The 23,069-nt window shown below is 40.4% G+C and overlaps 1 protein-coding gene across 1 annotated transcript in view; it reads right to left on the bottom strand.

Annotated features, from left to right (window-relative positions):
- LOC120768013 (cytohesin-1) overlaps positions 1-23,069 on the bottom strand; it is a 134,482-nt gene that overhangs the window by 86,169 nt on the left and 25,244 nt on the right. The window contains exons 4-5 of the transcript XR_005704728.1: positions 13,765-13,968; positions 492-884 (exon numbers count right to left, since the gene is read on the bottom strand). The gene's annotated coding sequence lies outside the window, so the exon portion shown is untranslated. The remainder of the gene's footprint in view (positions 1-491; positions 885-13,764; positions 13,969-23,069) is intronic.

Raw genomic sequence — 23,069 nt, 5'->3', positions numbered from 1 at the left:
TCTTTATTAATCAACAGTTCATATATTTGTTCAGAAATTTCTAATGAAATTTTGTAAGGTTATAGAAAATTTGCGCAATGACAGACACACCTTATTTCAAGATTTCAACTCGAAATAAAGGAAGTAGAGTTAGCCATGTCACAAACCGTGCTCAGGTAAAGAGGTGTCGCTACATCTAAAGGTGGCGTGCTAAATAGTTTGACGTTTCGAAAAGTGAGATAAAGTGTAGATAAAAGTAGATGATGAGCCAAATGTCAAACTCACTACTAGATGGTGCTGTAAACCAAATTTAGCTAAGTTTCGAACCTGTATTAGCAGCGACTTCTACAAAGCACAAAAAGTAGATTTTCTTGCCGCACTCACCCGCCTATCAAAACTGCAGTACCTTGAATTCTGACTTAAAAAGTCAAAGAAACGTTATCAGAAATCTCCGGTAGCACCGTTTCGTAATTAACCGGTGACTTAACCGATAGCTGGCTCGCAGGACTTACCTTATGTTATTAATTGCTGGCGTAAATTGACTAGAACACGTTCCTTCCTACTACGTCCGCGCTGCTTATGTAGCCTGCACTCTCGTGCCATGCATTTCTGCATTGTGCGCCTGAAACTCGTGATATGAATTGGTTTTGTAGGACTTCTTTTGCCCGACGTTGTTGCAATGTTCACACTCGTAGATGAATTTGCCCGGATGCTTGCCAGTTTTGAGCACATGCTTACGCAAATTGTCGAAAGTACTGCAGCGGAAGAGACAGTAGCGACATTGGAAGGGTTTTTCACCTGTGTGTGTGCGCATGTGACGTTTGAGGTGGCCCTTGATGCGCGCCTTGAATTCACACTTGTCGCACGTAAACCACTTAGATGGCGCTAGGTGGGTGCGGGAGTGCCTGCAATCGGGAAAAGAGAAGTTTGAAGGTTATTATATATTATTTCAAGTTATTTTAAGTCTATAGATGAAGGAAAATAAAGCTCAGGAAGCCTAAAAGTGCAGTAGACCTTCCGTGGATTAATCATAAAATTCTCTTAAAATATGGCACCTACGTTTTGGCAGGCCGTACGGAACTTATTCTCAAGAGATGAAGAAACCTGTCGAGATCTTTCTACGTTACCGGATTTGACCCGGATTTTATTCGGCCAAGCCCTTTTATTTCGAATATCTAACCCTTTATGGCCATGTCTTGATTGATTTCTCCAAGTGAAGAGCCTTACACATCTTAAGCGGTTTATAAGAAATAATTTGTATATTTTCTTATATCTAAAATTTGTTCCGCTTTCAAGAAGCTTTGCTCCGGTGGTGTTTGTATGATTTTATATTCTAAGACAGGGATCTCAGGGATCTAGATAAAATAGACATGATAGTTTAACAACTCTGTGAGTAAGAGAGTCATGTACGGTTGAAGGTTGCTCAGCAGACTGGGAGTTATGCTGCCGAGTAGAGTTCCTCGAGACCGTTGAGGTCCTTTGTTAGACACTCGAAGGCCAGCCAGAAGAAGGTCGACTAGGTTAGGTGCTAATTGCACAGCTGTACAGCCTCTATCGCTGTTGTGCGTTAGTAGTACAGGTTTTAAGATGGCACCATCCATTGTATTTGTAATACCTAGCAGAGGTGGAGTTTGTGTAAGAATTCCTCCGAGGGCCCGGACACGGATCAGAGGGATATAGAGCAGCGCTGCTATGAGTTGCTCTAATGATAACCAAGTTTAAAACAGGGTTAGATCATTGCAATAACAGTTCTCGCCCGCATAAAACCCGGGTAACATCTAACCGTTTGTGGTGGGAATTAATTTGACGAGTACCTATGCCATTCACAGTGGAAATTTTAATACTTTCATTGACTCCTTCATTGAAAGATGTCTTTGGAGTCGAAACAACACCTATCGCAGATAGATCAGATTAGACCTTGATATACTAAACATATAAGTATGTATGTCCTGCAAGGAAAGAGTCGCATTACACTACTATCACTTCTTTGCATGCTTCGCCAAAACAACTCCCTCTTATCTGTGTGTTGTTGTAGCGGCAGAATTCTGCCGAGTTGACAATCCTTGGCTGGATAAAAATCCGGCTCCGTTCCGTGAGAACGGTTCCCTCACACCTCTTTTCTATCGCTCGACCTGCAGAAACAGCCCCTTTCCTGGACCTACCGCTAAGTGAATTCAATGCGCTTTCCGCCAAGAGGACTTAGGTGCAACAACAACACTAACCTAGATAAAATAAACAGAAAACTACCCCAAAATGCTTCAGACCATTATTTTCACCATCTTTATTTCATTGGTTAAGCACTGCTCCCTGCTTAGAACCCATGTAAGATTCTGAGATAAAAAAGCTCTAACTTCCGGAACTCCGAGCAAAAAATATGGAATACACTATCTAACTTTTAATGTTCCAAAAAGTGAGACGGCCACAGTCCACGAAGAAACGCTTCCAGAGATGCTCTCACCTTCCATTTTCCAAAAAGGCGTACTGAAATATTTTCACTGACCACGAAAGAAGCTACGAGGGAATTAGAATAAAGAATAGAACACTTCTTCCTTAACGAAGTAATGAGTATACAGCCAAAAATTCTATCTGAGGGATTCCACGGAAGTTGATTATGGAACTTTATGCAACATTTATGCCATCCTTTCTCCTTTACGTCGAAAATTCAAAGGACCGAAGCTTCAAAAGACCTTCATTGCGATATAGAAGTATTCTCAATGGCTACAAAGGAATGAACGTAAGACGCGCATCGTTGACTAGTATTTTCCAGTAGAGTACTTGGACAAGAACATAAAGATGTTTCGAAAAGCATGGAGCTTAAGCCAATATTAAAGCGTAAAGTTCAAGAAAGGAAGTTCTTTTCAGCGCTTGTACCTATGTAGATTTGGAGTTCTTATAGTACCTGCGAGCTCGGTGGATGGTAATTAGTATAAATCGATCGATCGTTTTCTAGCATTTCACGCTTCAGTTGGCAAATCTATAGCAAATCAGAGCAGGGAATCTGAATCACCACTTGAGAAAACTCAACGGTATTTAAGCTTCAAAGTGTTGTATAATATATTCTGACAAAACTCAGAGACCAAGCTGCTTTCAGAGAGAAAGCTACCAAGCGCAATTACAAATCTGACCACTGGAGCTCAAAGCTACTCACTGCTTATCTTAAGAAAGGATCAATGTGGTTTTGGCAAGGGATAAAGTGTGAGGCAGCCACCAAGCGTTCACGGGTTTCTTTTTTCTAGAGTATTTTTTCGCGGTTTAAATCGCATAAATACTTGTAATTCAAACAAGTAGGTAGTAAACAAAGCGTAAAACTGGCAATCGGCAACGAAAGTTTGCACAAAACCTCAGTTAATTGTTAATTTAAGAGTCTTGCACACAGGCACAGATCGATCTATCGATGGACGACACATCATTGCCGCGCGCGCAAAATGACCCAACTCAACTCCAACAAGGAAATAAGGAAATAAATAATGAGAAATACGCACGAAATACAACAACAACCAGCGAGTACATGCTGCACCATGCCCCAAACGGTGCCGAATAGCGACCCAAAGCGACTGGACATATAAACCAGCAGCAACAGCTAATCAATGGCCATATGCGACCACAATGAGCCGCTGAGGAATTTCTGCCTCGTCCTGTACGAGTAGCTACAGGGAATAACAACGACAACAACAAGAGTTGTACAAACGAAACTAATTCGCCATTCGGCTGTAGTGAACTGAAATCAGATGAAAATGTCCAAATCGAATGAAATGAAATGTGAGTTAAAATCACCAAAACACGACTCTAACGCGCCGACGACGACGACTGGTGCCTGGTGCTGCAACGTAACATATAACAACACACACATACGAGGTTGGTTCGATAATTAGTTTGCTTAACAAAAGATGACGGAAATTTTGGAAGCATGGAATTTTATTTCTCGGAATAGTATAAGTTTAGCTGGCGATTTTTGAGATCATTCTCGAAGGATGGAGCCATGTCTTGAAGGTTTTCTGAGCGACATTCACTTGGGAGTGGCCAGAAACGATTCATTTTTATATGGTTCAAGCAGCTCACGACTTTCGGTCTTAGACCAAGTATACACTGGGTAGCCAAAAAACATCCGTTTGAAGGCAAGCTAAAGTGAGAAGGCGCTGGGTTTGGGACCCGCCACGTAAAATTACTTCCAATGAAGAGGAGAAAACAGTCTTGCCTTTGTAAACTCGGCTATAACCGCGTAAGCGGTGTCTATGCCAATAAAGAAGAAGAATATTCGACAAATTCAAATGTCTTCACTAAATTTTCTCCCAGACGAGTGGCTTTTATTGTGACAAAAGAGATATAAAGAAGTCGTACGAAGTCAAACCTTGAGGAAAATTCAGATCGGCACCGAAAAAAAGAGTTCGTACCGAGCCAAGCCTTGAGAATACTGAGGATGAAGAGCAGTTTATAGTCTGGTTCGACCAATTTGGACATAGTGACAGCAGAGTTGTAAGCCGGTGTCTTGTCATGGTGGAAGTCTTCGCCAAATTGAGCCCGAATCCGACCAATAATTCTGCATATAAAACCCCTAGGATCGTCATGACAGTCTTTTGCCTACTTTGGAGCAAGTTCGTCGTTGAAGTCCACTGTTTGGGCTGTTATTTGGTTTCTGGTGAGTCCTAGTGAATACATGTTTTATCGACGGTCACGAAGTCATCAATAATTCTACATTATGACAGTCTTTTGCCATCTTCGGACCAAGTTCGCTGATGAAGTCCACTGTTTGGACTATTCCTTGGTTTCTGGTGAGTGCTAGTAGATCCATGTTTTATCGACGGTCACGAAGTCGTCAATAATTCCACATAGACGAGCCTTATGATCGTTATGACAGTCTTCTACCTCCTTCGGCGCAAGTTCACTGATGAAGTCCCCTGTTTGGACTGTTCCTTGGTTTCTGGTAAGTACTAGTGGATTCATATTTTACCGACGGTCACGAATTCACCAATAATTCTACATTATGACAGTCTTGTGCCTCGTTCGGAGCAATTTCCTCGATGAAGTCATCTGTTTGGACTGTGCTTTGGTTTCTGGTGAGTCCTAGTGGATGTCCATGTCCAGTCCATGTCTTATCGACGGTCACGAAGTCATCAATAATTCTACATAGACGAGCCCTATGATCGCTATGACAGTCTTCAGCCTCCTTCGGAGCAAGTACGTTGATGAAGTCCATTGTTTGGACTGTTCCTTGGTTTCTGGTGAGATCCATATCTTATCGATGGGTAAGAAGTAAGGCCAAAACTACTTCGGACTGCACTTAAACATTACAGTTAAAGTATGATTGACCAAGAACCGACGTGCGACCAACTTGAAACTTATTAAACCAATTTTAAAGTCGATATTGTGGGAGAAGAATCACTGGGTAGAGCATCCAAGTGATCTTTGATTTCACCACACGATTTCTTTTTCAAAAACCAGAAGCGAATAACCGACTGAACTAGCTCTTCTACGGTTTTTTTAAGCTGCGAACTCGACTTCTTTCACACGTCCTCGACTTATTCCCTATATTTTGACAGCGGTCACTTAAGAAATCGTACACGACAGAAAATTTATTTTCCAATATTAAAGCTATCGGTTCGTAAAGCTAAGTCATTATCGGACCGTCCTCATACATAGTATGTATGTAAGCGCCGCGCGACCCGCCATCAATTCATCGATTCACCGGCCAAGCGCAGCGCGCACATTCACAGCATTTATCAGTTTTCGGACTGCTATGGTGGAATTAATTGCCACCAAAGCCGTTCCAGAAGCCGCCTGCCCAATCGATAGTGGACAAAAACAACAAAAGCAAAAAACATACAAAAAACGCAGTGCAACAAAAGTGCTGGTATTGCTGTTGTATCTCGGTACGTTCATCCGTCCGTGCGTCCGTCGGCGCGCACCGCTGTTGTCGCCCGCCAGAGGACCTTCAGCTGCCGCGCGGTGGAACGCGTGTTATGCTGGAATTGGCAAGTGGTATTTTGCGCTGCGTTCAGTTCGTTGTAAATTCTACGTAAATATGTCCGATTGTATGTATGACTGTATGTATGTTTGTGTGTGGGTTTGTGCGCGCACGCGGTGAGCTTAATTAGCGGCAAATAATGGTCTGCGTGCCTCGCCACCTCATTTCGGAGTGGAGTTGCGGCCACAATCCAGCCCTGACAGCCGCACAACGACGACCAATCGTACACAGATCAAAGTCGATATGTGTGCCTGTGTGTATGTGTGTGTGTGTGTGAACAAGAAAGGGAAATTCACAAGTCCATGTGCATGCTTAACAACAACAACAGCAATGCGCGCAACGACAGAAGCAATAAACGCTGTTCAGCGATCACTAATTGCAGATATTCCTATTGCTCACAATTAGTTTGCTTGCGAGTAATGCTAAAACATATTTTGTGACAAACGCGAAAAATGACTAACGCCTGGTGAATGTGTCGGATGCAATTATAAAAAATAAAAATGATTTCTTGTTCCCGAAAATCAGCATAAACTGGATGAAAGTTATGTTTTCTGAAGCCCGAGCTTTTTTTGACAAAAAAGAAAGAAAGTTCAACGATTGCATAACGGCGGGAGTATCATCTTCATGTCTTGTCTCTGTCACTTTGAAATATACTGTCACTGTCGCTCTGAAATAAAAACCACCTGAAATGCCTGAACTTGATTTCCAATTATCTCAATGACCCATGAAAATTACTTTTGTAAAGCTCTGCTTGCTCTAATGGGATATTACAATGACTAAAGCTCCAAAACTTAGTGCCTTTGTCTCTAAAAGAGTATTTTGGTATCCAAAACTAAGAAGCTTAGTAATTAAACAATAGTATTTTGAAAAACTTTTTGAAACAGCTTTCTAAGATCAGAAGAGTTTTGCAAGAATATACCTTTTTCAAAGTTTTTGCTTTAAAATAGTATTATGGTAGCTAAAGCTAAAAAGGTTAGCGGCCCAAGAAAAGCATTTTGAAAAACATATAAAATCTTAGCACAGCTTTCCAAGAACATATGTAGCTTCTGCAATGATTTTGCTCTTAAGGGTTGTCAAGGTAACTAAAGCTCCAAGGCTTAGTGGCTCAGCAAAAGTATTTTGAAAAATTCATAAATTCTCAACGCAGCTTTTCAAGAACATAGCTTTTGCAAAGCTTTTGTTTTGAAGGGATAATATTATTAAATTCTGACTTAAGCTTTTGTAAAGCTTTTTCTCTAAAATAGTAATATGATAACCAAAGCTCTAAAGTTTAATGGCTCAGGAATAGTCTTTGATTGTTTAAAATAATATTTTGGTAACTAAAGCTCCAAAGCATAGTGGCTCAGGAATAGTGTTTTGAAAAACTATAATATCGGTTTTTCTAAATTATCATTATGCTAGTTAAAGCTCAAAAATTTATTGCCTCGGAAATAGGATTTTAAAACAATTTAAAAATTCTTAACCCAGGTTGGTAAGAACATAGCTTTTGCAAATCTTGTTTTTTTTAAGGGGTATTATAAAGCTTAGTCGCTTAGGAATATTATTTTTCAAAGCTTTTATCTTGTAGGATTATTACGGCAGCAAAAGATCAAAAACTCTAAGATGACATCACAAAACCAGCATTAGACTAATCAACAACTCGGCGCCACTTCTCACACATCGCACAAATCAGTGGATTTATTGAGAGAACACTTCGGTGAACCGCTTTGATTCAGGCCTTGGAGCAAAAGATCAAGTGTCGCATTCACTACTTACCAATCGAAATTCTCGAACGAATCATCAAAAATTGGATTCTTCAAAAAATAATTGAATATTTTTTCGAATGATAAAAAATTCCTTGCTCTATTCCCCATTAAATTTGAAGTTTCTGTATTTTTTTCCTTTAAAAAGTAGGGACCCTCGCAGTAAAGAGTCCTGAAAACCTTCTAGCTAAAAAGTCTTTCTATCTTGTGTTCGTATTGCTTCAAACATTCGCAATCTTCTGGTTGAGAAAAGTAGGAATATTTGAATTGTAATGCTTTCAAATGCATAACGAAAAATTTTTTGTTAAGATTAGGTTTTTCAAATATATGTCATTTACAAGGGAAGTCCGGTAATGTCATCAATAAATGTTGACTGAGGGCGAGATTACCATTTGAAGATTCCTGATTCAAATATAAGAAAATTTCAAAATCCTGATGAAAGTATTTTCCAATGGCGCAGCTCCAAAATTTATCTAACGATATTCCTTCTTGCACTTCCTTTCTGATGGCAGGAAGCTCACTAGTCCTCTTGTGATTTACAAATGTTAGAAGATTTGCTCAGTACTTGCTAAGTTCTCTTAAGGCCCAACTGATCTATAGTATAGTAAACTACAAGTGTACAAAGGACTAAAGGAATAATCGCGAGGTTCTTAGGGCTGCAGCCTCCCCCACTACTAAGATAAATAAATTATATTAAAAGTATGTTCATGTCCCTTTTTATGTAGTTTCGTAGTCATTAAGGAATATGGATCAGTTAAAGTTCGTAAGAGATCGTGTGAAAGTTAACATAGTGGAGTTTTTGGAGATGGTATCGACTTCATACACTATCTTACGAAATTTTAATTCATGGACTGAATTTCCATTTGCGAATCGCAACAAAATTGATCCATTTGTGAAGCGGAAGATTACTGGTGATGGAAAGTGGCTCACTTATGACAACGTCAAGCGAAAAATGTCGTCGTCGAAACGCGGAAAACCAGCGAAAACGGGAGAGGGATTACGATCAGAATGTTTTGATATTTGTTTACTAGATTTGACAAGGAATTATCTGCTAGCCTCATAGCGCTCAATTGGAAGTAGTACTGTCAACAATTGGTTCACTTGAAGGAAGTTATTGCCCAGATGCGTCTAACTTTGGCTAGTAGGAGATTAATAGAGTTCCAACAGGACAACACCAAGTTGCATGACCCGCCAGAAGCTCCGGAATCTTGTTTGGGAGATTATTATGCAGTCATCTCATAGTACGAACTTGTGACCAAGAAAAATTCGTCTCAAGAGAAGCCATTGAGAATCGACTGTACCAGTTTTTTTCCAATAAGGATAAGCATTTCTATGACATTATTCAAAATGGCGGCAAGTTATTAGACAAAACGGTACACTAAATTGGATTCTTCTAACCATGCTAAATATAAAATAAATATAAAAATTGGTCGAAAGAGACCGGCATAGTAGCAGCCGTAGCATCGGTCAAGAGCTGGGCATGAGTCATCAAAAATTCACTTCAATTTCAATAAAAAAAAAATTCAATAAAAATACCGCAAGACTTTTTTGACAACCCATTAAAACCTTCAATTTAAATCCAAAATAACGGATTTTTTACTGTTTTTTATATGAGGTCCGGGTCGTTATTGATCGTTTAGAGCATTTTCGGTGTCAAAGCGAGATATAAAATTGAGAAGAGAGGTCAAAGTGAGAGACTAATTAATAAAACAAATTTTTACAAGTCTTTCTAGCAACCACTCTCACTTACTACACCTACCATATATGCGCTGGTAAACACATCTGTACATCTACATATATAACTACAAAGGCATGTATCTGCCCGAAACTAATCACTACATTGACTGCTTATGTTGCACCATCACTCTCCCAATGACTGGCAATAATTATCAGCATAATTCGCTACTTATTTTGGTCACCTTGGCGCTATCCACTTGGACCTTACGCAGCTACTCATCTCCGCGCACACAAGTACGCGTTCTGCCAGCGAAGCGTGCATTGTTGGTAGCAGCGCCAGCAGCGGGCACTACAAAAGACAGATAAGCCTACTGGAAGAGAGAAACCGAAGGCATAATTGCAATGGGCGCGCAACCGTTTGCCGTTGCATGCATAAATTGATGGGCAAACATTTACAAGTTGACCAAAAACGATAGTAACAAAAAATTACAACAACAGCAAAAAAATGAAGGTGAAGCAATGAACGAAGGCGCAGATTCGCAAATCGCAGCTGCCGCTACTGACATTTTGTTGCAGCGCATAATCGTCGCGCGACGGCCGCGGCCAGCCGCCGTCTTAGAAGCAACCACAAGCAGCAAACACATACAACTCTGCAGCGAAAAAAAAAATAAATGCACTCGAATACAATCTTCAAAAAGGCAAAAAGAGTTGAAGAAAGAAAACAAATAGAAATTTTAACGACGCGCAGGCAAATAAAAGCAAGCGCTGGCAGTTAGCCACTAAGCGCGCACCATGCCAGCTAAGCTACGGAGCAAATCGAGCAAACAAACCGCGCAAGCAAACAGCCAACCGACAACGAATTCCAAGCCATACCCTCAGGAATCGTGACTTATCGATCGCTTTGATATGCGCATTGAATTCCTGTAATATTTCGCCAGAGTCGATACGCCACCAACACCACCACCGCCACCCTGTTACCGCGTAAGCCACTTGAGACGATCTCGCCAGCAGCTCATATCGCCGGCTTCAGCCAATTGGCGGCTGCAGTGTGCTCTGCGCTGTGCATTTGCCACTGCAGCGAGTATCTACAGTAGTTGTTCGTAGCATTGTTGTTGTTGCAATACGCTGTCCGCCCCTGATCGCATTCATGCTGCGGCGAGTGTGTGTATGTTGACGACGACGATGATGCTGATGACGACAACACGGCAACGAAGCAGACTACGATGACGATGACGATGACATAGGCAAAAGCTACAAGCGCAAAATTCATGTGAGCCGAAGTCAGCACGAAGATGTGTTGGATTGCGCGCGTACGTTGACGACGACATGTAATCGTATGCTGCAATGATTACCATGCCGAGGCATTGCTGAAAACTTTGTTGTACTGCTGACATTGCAGTGGCGTATGACGATGATCGCCAAAGCGCGGGCGCGACAGTTTTCATTCTTCGGTTTTCCTTTTCCATTTTTTGTTGGTTGGTTGGCTGTTGGTTGGCGCGTCTGTCGGTTGTCGATGCTGTCGTCTCGTGGTCCTATGCCCGCACGTTAATGGTGGGTAAATGCGGTGGCGGTTATTGAAGTCAATTTAACCTTGAAATATGCGCTCGTTGGTAGCCGCGATTCCCTCTGATTTGGATCATTGGCTGCATTGTTTGGTTTATTACAATTTTACATGCGTGTCCAAGCGCTGAGACACGTTCATATTCATGTTCGTAGACACAGGGTATATGTACATTCAGTTACATTGTTTTGGTATTTGGCGGTGAAGCTGTGTAGAATATAGAAATTTTTTCAAACTGGGAAAAAAATATCACTGTGGCTAAACTTAGAAAGAAAGATGGTCGCTCAAAAATCAACTAACAACAAGACTTTAATTTTTTTGTTATCAATTCCTAGAGGTTCGTGAGACCACGTATAATCCTCATTGGACGGATAAAGACGATTGTCCACCGTGATTCCCTGAATTCCTCTGAATGGATCAGAAAGACCGTTGTTGACCGCGATGACAAACGAGATGCTTCAACTTTATTCAACCTAGCCTCAGTTAGAGGTTTTTTATGGTAGGTTGGGTAAACAGGCTGATATTCGTGAGATCACGTATAATCTTAATTAGACAGCTAGAGAGGCCTGTCCATTGTGATACCCAAAACTCCTCGGAAGAGATGACCGTCCCGCAACGACAAAGGGCCCGCCTACCTTAAAATTACTGAGACCATTAATATCAATTTTAGAAAATTCACTTACTTCATATGGATATGCTACAACCTTACTCAACCTAATCTTGGTTAGAGGCTCTTTAGATTAGATTCAGTAAATGGATCGATAATCGTGAGGCCATGAATAATACGACTTGGATAGCAAGAAATGCCTGTTCATAATGTCCCAGCACTTCTGGATAGGTATCAAAAAGATTTTAACGTATCAACAAAGCGCCCACCTTGAGGCTGCCACAAAATTACTGAGACGACTAATATTGCTACCTACTTCGGAGAAGCTCTAGCTACGGATATGCTTCAACCTTACTCAATCTTGTCTTAGTCAGAGGTTATCTAGGCTAGGTAAGGAAAACAGATCGATAATCGATAAACTTCGACAGTAAGAGATGCCTGTCCGTTGTCCAGATCTCTTGGAAATTAATCAAAAAGATCTTCCCGTATGGACAAAGCGCCTACCTTAAGCATTTTTAAGGTGAGCATTTTTAGGCAACCAAGACCTTACTCTTACTAGTCTTTATCAGAGATTCCTAGGTCCTACCCTAGATTAAGAGAACAGGCTGATATTTGTGAGGCCACGAATAATCTCACTTAGATAACTAGAGGCACCGGGTCCCGCAAGGCACGGATTAAAAAGATTGTCGTATATCGACAAGGACCTCGCTTTGAGCCAGCTACACATGTTGAGATGGTTGAATTCCATTTTAGCCATTTAGCTTCGTAGAAACTATGACTATGCTTCAACCTTCTGGTTGAACAGTGGAGAAGAAAGTGTCCAGCCGTTTCCATTCAACTTTGATAAGTTACGTCATCCAAAGTCTATAGCCTCCCCGCCTGGGGACTATTAACAACACCTATCATTGCGACTATGTAAATTTTGCTAAGAGAGAGAGTTCAATAGACCTCTTACTTTCCAAACTTGATCAAAAAGATTTCGCAACCGTACAAGTGCTGATTGCTGACGAACGATTGCTGAGCTCACGCTCATGGTTTATAGGTACAGAACATATGTATGAAGACAGATATACACCGGTTCGTTCCCAACTTGATGTGATTTGGTTTGGGTAAGGGTTTTTTTCTACTGTGACTAGTCACCCAGAAAAGTCTAACTTGCAAGTAACTGGATGTTTCTGTTAGTGGCTCATACACCCCTTGATTAGCTTTGAGCGCACTGTCAGCGAACTCAAGGCCTGTATAGCAGTCTGCTATCGGACTGAATGCATACCACCCTGAAAAAAACTACACTTCGAAGAAGTATTTTGATTGCCGCCACTTCTGCTTGAAAAACATCAGAGGATCTTCAGAATATACAGGGAATTTGTGAGGTGCGTGACGAAACTTATATTCTAATTAGTGGTACAAAGCCTTCAATAATGATCGAGAAATCGTTGAAGACATGTCTCGTTGTGGACGACCTTCGGCCGCTTCAACTGATGAAAATATTAAGAAAATGAAGGATATGGTGGTTGAAAATCGTGAAGCAAGTGTTAGAGAGATGGCAAGAGAGCTTAGCATCTTTCGCGAGTCGGTTCGAATGATTTTGGTGGATATTTTGGGTATGAAACGCGTTTTCGTTCGACTTGTCCCGATAAAGCTGAACTTTATTTTAAAAGACTACCCTAAACAGGTCTCTTAAGGCATGCTTGATTGTGCAAATTTCGATCCCACATTCTTGTAGGTCATTACATCTGATGAGGCATGGGTTTATGAGTTCGACAAGCAAAGAAGTCAACAATCATCGGAATGGAGAAAAAACGAGCCGAAACAAAAAATTCACACCAAAGCCGCTCAAAAATCAAGTTTAAGTGAGAACATACGTCATAAAAGGCCGGATTTGTGGAAGGACAAATAATGCACCTTCGCATGGAGCAACGATTGTGACCGAATTTAACGCCAAAAGGCCCCGTATAATTTTTTCTTATTCCCCAAAACTGTAATTGCCGCTGCGTGGCTCTAGAATAGTCTCTTAAAACAGACAGTACCAATGTCCTTTATTAAAGCTTTTGAACACAATTTTCCCAAGCTTACAAACCCTCTAAACACATTTGAGACAGCTTCTGGATAGCACTGGTCCAATTATTTTATTTATGCAAGTTGCTCGTTCGTTTTGCTACTCACTATTTGCTAAGTGTTGGCCGAATCAAAGGCGACGCTTTGATATAAATACGAAATTAAATATTAAATCGCTTACCTCTTTAAGTGCAGCAAACTTTTCCCTTCATAGTTGCATGATGGTTCATTGCATTTTAGCTGCTCCTTGGCATGTGATGCTGCATGAACGCGCAGTAAAGTTGCATTTGCGGCAACATATTTGCAATTCTCATATTTACAAGTATTTTCAGCGTTTTCCGACGGCAAAGTGGCATGGCTCGCAGCATGTTTTTTCAGCATGTAACTGTGAAGCATAAGAAGATAGATATTTAGAAGAGTAATTTGTATGAATAAATAGGTGTTTAACTGAGAGAGAGCGATGGAAAGAATGTGCAAAGAACTATATTTTATTGTTTATTCTAAAAGATCTTAAAACAAATTTAAATGGATTGTTTACCACCTACTTTGAATTGAAGTATTAAATACATATATTGCTAGAGACTTGAGGAAAGCGATTGCTTTGACAGTCGACGCAGTTTTATGGTGAAAGTTTGGTTTTGTTTGTTAAGAAAGAAACCATGTACTCGAGTAACACTGGATGAGTTCTATCCGATAGCTATAATATAGCGATATACTAAATTTCGGAAAACTATTTCCCTCGACGGCAGCTACTCTTCTACAGCCCGTCGATAGGGTAAAACTCCAACTCGCGAATTGATGAATATTAGTAAGTAAATATCTTCATTAACCTTAATTTCCGGCTCTGTTAGTAGGGAGTTACTAGCATTGTCCGTTAGACAGTAGTAGGTAGTTCCTCGGATAGGACAGCGAAACTACCGCTCTAGACTAGTTAAGGAGTGTTTAATAACATAAATATTAATTGCCTCAAGCTTTTTTGTTATTAATAAGGTTTAAATTAATTATTTTAGTAATCGATGGCTCAATTTAGACGCACATGTCTTCGTTTTCGCAAATCATACACAAGATCTAGGCACAGAGAAGCAACAGCCGAGGAAGCAGAGCAATATCAAGCGGCGAAAAAAGAGCTTAAGTATGCCATCGAGGCAAGCAAAAGGGAGAAATGAGAGCAACTACGCGGGGATGTTAACAAAACTCCCTGGGGACTCCAGTATAAAAAAGTTATGAAGAAGCTCGGAGCTCGAACCAAGCCCGCTGCTTTAAACGCTATCAAAATGGATGTCATCGCTAACGCGCTCTTTTCCACACATGAAAAAAGAGTCAGTGAACCAGAAAAGGTTATAAGACTTTCGGAAATCCCCCAGTTCACCCTCGAAGAACTTCAACGGGCAGCTGGCAAGCTCAAAACTAACAAATCGGCCGGCCCGGATGGGATTCCAGAAGGCAATCGCCGCAGAACCAGCCGCAGTACACTTAAATATGTAAAAAAAAATATGTTAAACCTAGACTGGAAGCGGCTATCAATGACGCTGACGATTACTCCCCAGACATCACAGTTATAGGCCCGGAAGGTCAACTCTAGGCACAATCCGAAGCGTCATTGAAAGTGTAGAAGTCGCACAGCGTGGATACCCGAAATACAAGCGAATAGTTCTGTTGGCGACTTTAGACGTTCGAAACACCTTCAATAGCGCGCGATGGATGGACATGATCGACTAACATAACCTCCAGAGCTACTATTGCTGATGAATAAGCACATTACTCTCTTAATAAAGATGCAAACGACTAAGGATATTCTAAAAACACAAAAAGCTGTGAATTCTCAAAGAGAAAAATAGAACGCGGTTCCATGGTGGCGACGGTTCCTTAGAGAAGAGGTTTTTAGTGACCTTCAAGTGGCACATACAAATGCTGGGACGACAGCTCTGATGACACGGAAGGCATTTTCTAGCCCCTCATCCGGAGAAGAAGTAATTTTAGAACGTAGTTTTCCTTTTATATTTCGGTATTTGGCAACCCTAGTTTTGCAATCTGGCAACTCACAATTTTATCTTAAAGTTTTACATTTTTGATCTACACTAATATTATAAAGAGGAAAGATTTTTACCTATTTTTCTATGTTTGTAATGAATAGGCTCAAAAAGTACTGGGCCGTTTTAAAAAATTCTTTCACCAATAGAATGCTACATTCTTCCAATTTGACATAGGCTACATTTCATTTTGAAAAAAATTAGGTATCCTTGGTGAAATTTGAACAATGTAACCGAAGGTGTAGAAAAATGAGTCTTAAAATGTCTTTCATCGAATGCGCTGCCGAAACTATTAGCGATAGAACAAAATAATGCACAACAATATTGAAGAACATCATAATGTCTACAAAAAACTCCGCGGTAGCATATGTCCAACTATTGTAGTTATTGTAGTTATGTCACTTCATTTTAAACATTAATGAAAATACAGAATACAGTACAGCCAGTGGAAACACTGCCAGCAACAAAATTAACATTGACGAGTTTTTTCTCAACTTTCGTCAGTGATCCGTTTACGAGAACGTTGCTCTGTTCGGAAATACCCTGATATTATACATGGAATGCATCGTCGAAGAAATAGTTGCGCAGAAAGCAAGGTCAACCAGTAGATTGAAATCCAGATGTGTTCTCAACTAATGCATTAGGACGAATTTACACAATCCACCCGAAAAACGACGACTGCTTCTACCTTCGGTTGCTATTGATTAATGTACGCGGTTCAACTTTATTTGAGTCATTACTTACTGTGAATTGCTGGAACACGTTAATCACTGGAATGAAATCATCGCGATAATCATTTCGACATATCAGCCTTCAAATCCGCGTCAATTATGGGATACTTACAAAAAAGACATTGCCGAAGACATTTTACATGGCCTTCGCTAAAAATTGGAAATGGTAGAATTTCGGTTGATACTTCCGGTGGTTCGATATCAATTCCATCTTCCCTTTGTCAATTCACGAAAGATGAACTCATCACAAATGTTCGGACATTGGCCAAATTATCGTAACTACGATTCCTTAAGTGCACGCGCAATGTTAGGTGCCAAAAATACCGGTGTTGTTGACTTAAACTGGAAGATTCAAAGTCAAATTCCGGGGGACTTGCGCTCATACAAATCGATCGATCGTCTTGACAATGAAGACGGCGCCGTGAATTATCCAGTGGTATTTCTAAATTCTTTGGACAGGCTTGGTATGCCACCGCATCATTTGCGTCTCAAAGTAGGATCGGTCGTTATTATGTTTCGCAATTATCATGCGCCGAAACTGTGTAATGGAACCCGACTGATTGTGACGCACCTGTCGAATACAAGGGGCAGAATGCTTGATTCTACGAATTCCTTTGAGTTCTAACGATTTCCCATTTCAATTCAAACGTATTTCGTTTCCAGTGAAAATTGCATGTGAGATGACAATCACAGAAAGATAGTCGCATAGTGTGAGGCATAAATTTGGAAATGTTATGTTTTTCACACGGCCGTGGCGTGCTCACGAGTTGGAAACCCATCTTTTCTGTACACCGGAACAGAAACCAAAAAATGTGGTTTATCAAGCTGCTGTTACATTGAAAAAAAAAACAAAAATTTAATGATAAATTTAACTTTCTTTTCATTTCAAAACACATAATTTCACGCAGGACAACGGCTACGGGGTCAGCTAGTATCATATATACCTAGAACGTTTTGACATAAGAACTAGAAAATATTCTTCTCGACCAAAAAACGGAATGAAATCGGAACGTGGATTAATTCATCACAGTGTATACATAGATGAACTTAATTAAATTTTTAACGATGGAGCTCCATCAAGGACCAGTGTTTATGGATGGTATGGCGAATTCAATCGAGGTCGAAGATTACTCCAAAACGAATTTCGGGAAAGTCGTCCAAAATCGGTTGTTATTCAGGAAACTATAGATGCTGTGCACAAACTAATATTGCCAGAACGTCCTGTGACCTATCGTGAGGTTGAGACAACTATGGGCATTAGTGGGACCAGAATACATACATACTCTTACATTTACTATTGCATCAACACTTGACTGTGCACATTTTTTTTTACTTTGTCGATCGCTCAAAAAAAGGCTCGTGTCGATTGGTCGGGTGTGTATGGGTGTTTCAAGATGAGCCGAATTCAACTAAAGTTGTTCGAGCACGAAGCACTTTCACACAAATGGTTGCTTGGGTTTTTTGGAAAAACCGCACAGGTCGCAATCATGCCACTGAAACAACGCAAACGAGTAAATTCTGAGTGATAGACAACCATCTGTTTGCCAGTTGTCTTTCAAGAAAGCAGAAAACCAACCCCCGAAGACGGAATCACTCTTCACCACTACAATGCTAGGCGCTTACACAGCGATTGAAAAAAACAGCATTTTTGAGCACTCAAAACATTGATTTGGTGAGTCATTCTCCGGTCCAGAACCATCAAATATAAGCTGATCAGCTATCGCCAAACCCCTAATTTGGGCCTATATTGCCAACAATTGGGACGTCTGAGGGAAGCAATCGTCAAGAGGAATTGTGTTCTATCAAGACAAGGTCAGGTCATTAGACTTACCAGAGCTGCTGGAGCTTGGTTGGTAGGTTCTTATGCATTCACCTTATAGTCTGGACTTCTACCAAATGATTTCAATGAGGAATGATTTTGCTGACGAAAAACTCGCATCAAGAGAAGCTGATGAAACTCACCTGTCCTAGCTTTTGGCCGATATTAACGAGAGTTTTTGTAAACCGTTCCCACGACAGTCGGGTCTACGTAACTAGAATGTACCCTGATGTTTATCCAAGGACTGTCAACTCGGCAGAATTCTTCCGCTACATCAACAGCAACAGCGGTTTTATAAGAGTTATGAAATTATATTCAAAATGCAAAAACAAAACAAAACAGTTGGACAAAACGGTGCATATTTGATCAAAAATGGATCATTCTAGCTTTGGAAACCGATATCTTAAATTTACTGTTAAAGCAATATATCTATTTATTAGTATTTTTATGGTATATAGAGAAGTCTGGGTATGGCGTGCTAATCAGTCAGTAGAAATAGAGTATACTCATTAAGATCAGACTATGACGGACGTGAGTTTCGACGTCCACTTGCTGTATTTGTTGTATACTATTTGATGGTCCTTTAGTATCAGGGGAATGACAAGAAGTCGGATGAGCTGTTTGCTCCCAAAAAGTTCATATCTCACTTTTAAAGTTAATTTTAACCAATATCAATTCCTGTAGAAGCCTTGGAGTGGTATAATCAGCTGAACACTTCCCTCTGCTATTCCCGCTCGACTCATATTAAACTTGGCTTTTCATCCTCTGCTCTACAGATAAACTCTGTAGAAACGGAATTAACTGTCTCTGCAGGTTTTTGATGGACTTAATATGTCCAAATTCTTCGAGTATTTAGTTTATCTGCCTTGGTTTTTGGCACCGCAGAAATATATAGTATTTTTAAAATGATTCAAATTGTTGAAATGAGGTATCCTTATCGAGAACCAGCCATAAAACCTAAATATGTAAACTAATGTAAACTATTGTTTTTCATTACAACACACAATTAAATTTACAAAGGAAGACCCTTAGATCAAAAGCAAGAATTGCTATCTTAAAATACATTGTAGAGTGTAGTGTGGCGCAAGCCGCGACAATCTTCTTCAAGCGACCCTGAAAAGGTTTACACTTCAGCTTCTGCCAAAGAAGATGATGATGAAATGACCGCAACAACGATAATAGAGCTTCCTCAGTTGACATTCTCCTAGATTTGATATGTTATCAAGATACATATGTAGGTATGCGTGAAATCAATCGTAAAAGCGATTAATAAATTATTTTCAAGCAAAAGCAAATACAATTCTTCTCATCCACCCACCACTTTATACTACATTTTCTGCTACTCGGTATCATTTAATTAATCATACGAATGTGTGGTACATACATACATATTTATTTTTAAAATTTGCTTACAAATTTTTTAATTACATTAAATCAAAGCAAAAGTAATTCGCACCAAAGTCACGTACCAAACTAATGTACGCCGGCACGTTCAATGGACTGAAAACATTCATCCGCATATATAAGTGCATACAAACCTACATAAACCGGTGGACCACAACTGCAAAACTTCCATTGCAATAACATCACCGTGAGCTACGAGGTAATACCAAACATAGCCACGGCGCGTTGTGTCCACACGCAAAAAAGGGCAACTCCCGACAACACATAGCCCGCCGCCAAAAGCGGAGACACACCAAGAGATGTACGGTCAGTTGGACACATTTTTGTGTTGAAACGTCCGAAATGTAGAAATCGTAGGCAAAACTTTTGCAAACATCAATTACGAATGCTAATTAATCGGTACAACAGACGGTCGGTTAGAAGGTGGGGTGACCATTGCTCGTCCACTGGACGCATAAAAAATAGAAGAACTTTTGCTTGGTGCAAAATAAGTGCATTTTTAAGCGGGAGGGGGTGCTATGGAAGTTCGACTAATTGGATGTTAATATTTTAACCAAGAAAAATAGCTATAATGTAGAGTTCGGAACTGGCTCTCAACCAAAAATTTTGCTTCGTGGTCTCTAAGCCAAAAACAAAAGGGGTTCCAGTCGTCCTTCACCTGTTCTCTCCAACGGGGTGGAGGTCTTACTCTTCCTCTCTGCCTCTGCTTCAACGGGCGGGTACTAAATCAAATAACCTTAAAAGCTGAAGTGTTCTCTTCCATCCAGACAACTTGACCTACCCAGCGTATTCGCTGCCTCTTGATTCGCTGAACTATGTCAATGTTGCCCAATATCTCGTAGAGCTCATCGTTCCATTGACTGCTGTACTTGCCGTTGCTAATGGCCAAATGACCATAAATCTTCACCAAAACTTTTCTCTCGAACACTCCTAAGACCGACTCAACAGAAGATGTCATTTGCCATACCTCTGCACCATATAGTAGGGCGGAAGTGATGAGGGACTTGTAGAGTTTGGTTTTTGTTGGTCGGGAGAGAACTTTACTTCCCAATTGCCTAAATCTTCGGACTGATTCCACCTGATTGTAGCACCTATTGGCAAGAGTTATTCTGCCTTGGCTTTCGAGGCTGATATTGTTGTTAGATAGACGAAATTATCTACGACTTCGATGTTATGGTTAAAAAGGGAGTCTCTTATCCGAGGCTGTTGTTTCGTTTCCGGTAACACAACGCACAACCCCGGGGAGGGGCGAATGGTTCGCCTGCTCACTTTAGTTCGCCTTCAAACAGATGTTCTTTGGTTACCCAGAGAATACTTGGTCCAAGACCGAAAGTTATGAGCTGCTTGAGCCATATGTAAAAGAATCTTAATGGTAATGATAAATAGATTGAGAAAAGTTTCACATTCTTTTCGACGCTAACGTAGGGAGATGTATAGATAGGGATAAGAAGGTGTACATATTATTCGCTTCAAATCTCTTCAGAATATGTGAGGCGATTTTAGGACTGAGGATAGGACGGTATGGTGCAGAAAGCCTTTGATGATGAAGCTATGTCTAAAAAAATGTTTATAAGTGGTATAGTGAGTTCCAAGCCGGCCATGAACGTGTCGAAGACGAAGAGCATCCAGGGCGACCATCAACCTCAACCGACGAAGCTCACGTTCAACAAATCAAAGATTTGGTGTTGAAAAACCGTCGATTAACAATTAGAGACCTTGCTGATGAAGTTGGCATATCGAAAGGCTCAGCCAATACCATTTTGAAGGATGTTTTGGGCCTCAAGCGCGTCAAATCTCGACTGGTACCGAAAACATTGAATTTTTTGGAAAAAAGCGTCGCGTTGAAGTGTGTGAAACGATGCTTTCCGACTACCAGGGTGTCATGAAACGCATTATAACTGGCGATGAGACTTGGATCTATGCTTACGACCCCGAAACAACCGATTAATCGAGCGAATATCGTGCCAAAAGAGAGCCGAGACCAAAGAAATCGCGCCAAAGTCGCTCAAAAATCAAGGTCATGTTGCCTGTTCTCTTCGATTATCGTGGTGTTGTGCATTATGAATTCCTTCCAATCGGTCAAACAGTCAACAAGGAATATTACTTGAACGTTATGCGTCGTTTGCGTAACGCTATCCGTCTAAAAAGGCCAGAATTATGGAAAGACAATTCTTGATTTTTACACCACGATAATGCACCATCCCATACTGCCCTCGTAATTCGTGATCATTTCGCCAAAAACTCAACCCATATCGTTCCGCAACCACCTTATTCACCTGATCTGGCGCCGTGCGACTTCTGGCTGTTCACCAAGCTCAAAAGACCGCTCCGGGGACACCGTTTTTATACGATAGAGGAGATTCAAGCCGCAGCGAAGACGGAACTGAAGGCAATCCCGAAAAGTGACTACAACCAGTGTTTCAAAGATTGGAAAATTCGTTGGCTTTGAAGGGGATGAAATTGATTTGGAAGAATAAATAAAGAATTTTGAAAATATACAATGTCACCTTATTTTTTGGGCACAGTATTCTCTGCGATGTTTCAAATTTGTAAAGATATAGATAGACCGACTCCAATTTACTCATTTGCCGTATGTGTCCCAACCTTAGTCCAGTTTAAACTTTTGAATGTGTGTCTAACAACTTTTTCGACCTAAAAGTAAATCCTTTGTTGCTCCCCCCTTATGTAAATGCCTATATCTATGTAGTATGTACATACATATGTATGTGATTACTGGACATACTTGTACGTGTGTTGTAAACACCACTGGTATGGAGTTGAAGGTGGCTTGGTTGTATGCAGATGCCAGCAGACGACGGCACAAAAGTTTTTCTAATTACTGGTGACATTTCGAGAAACTCGAGAAAAATGAAGTGAATCATGCACTGAATATATAATTTGATTGATTTTTCAATTGGAATACGAAAATGCAGAGCTGTTAGAGGCTTTAAGAAATAATTAAAAGGAGTGGTGAATTTAGAGTAGACTTTGGTGTTTCCCTTGCTGTATAATTAAACTGAATTTAAGAGTGTCTAAGACTTATACTAAAGTTTATTTGCGCAGACTTTTAAGCTGCTTAAAGAATTAAGTTTTGCTAATCTACCCAACGGACTCAGGATACCAAGAGTATCAGAGGGAATTATAATATAAGGAGGGAAGGAAATTAAATATAAGGTAAGGTCTATTAATATGATCGGGTTGAAAATACATATTGTCTGTCTCTCTCCCTCACCATGTGTGAAGCCGATAATTCGGAGTTGTGGTAACATGTTGAGATATTATGCATAAAAGGTCTAGTAAAAGGTCAAGTAAATGCTGCTCTCATAGTCGAATTTCATACCCCTAAAAGAACCCTCTAATGGAAAAACACTGGAACAGTAAATTTTCAAAGGCTTATCGTTATGCGAATTTTTTACCAACAAAATCTCTCGCCATAGATAAGAATAAGTAGGTAGTAATCACAACAACGGCAGCATGGAACTCGGACTGAATAGGCAATTGA

Source organism: Bactrocera tryoni, chromosome 2 (genome assembly GCF_016617805.1).
Source record: "Bactrocera tryoni isolate S06 chromosome 2, CSIRO_BtryS06_freeze2, whole genome shotgun sequence".
Classification (NCBI taxonomy): Eukaryota; Metazoa; Arthropoda; class Insecta; order Diptera; family Tephritidae; genus Bactrocera; species Bactrocera tryoni.
Note: the sequence above shows the minus strand (reverse complement) of the source record. Positions and strands in the feature narration are given on the sequence as shown.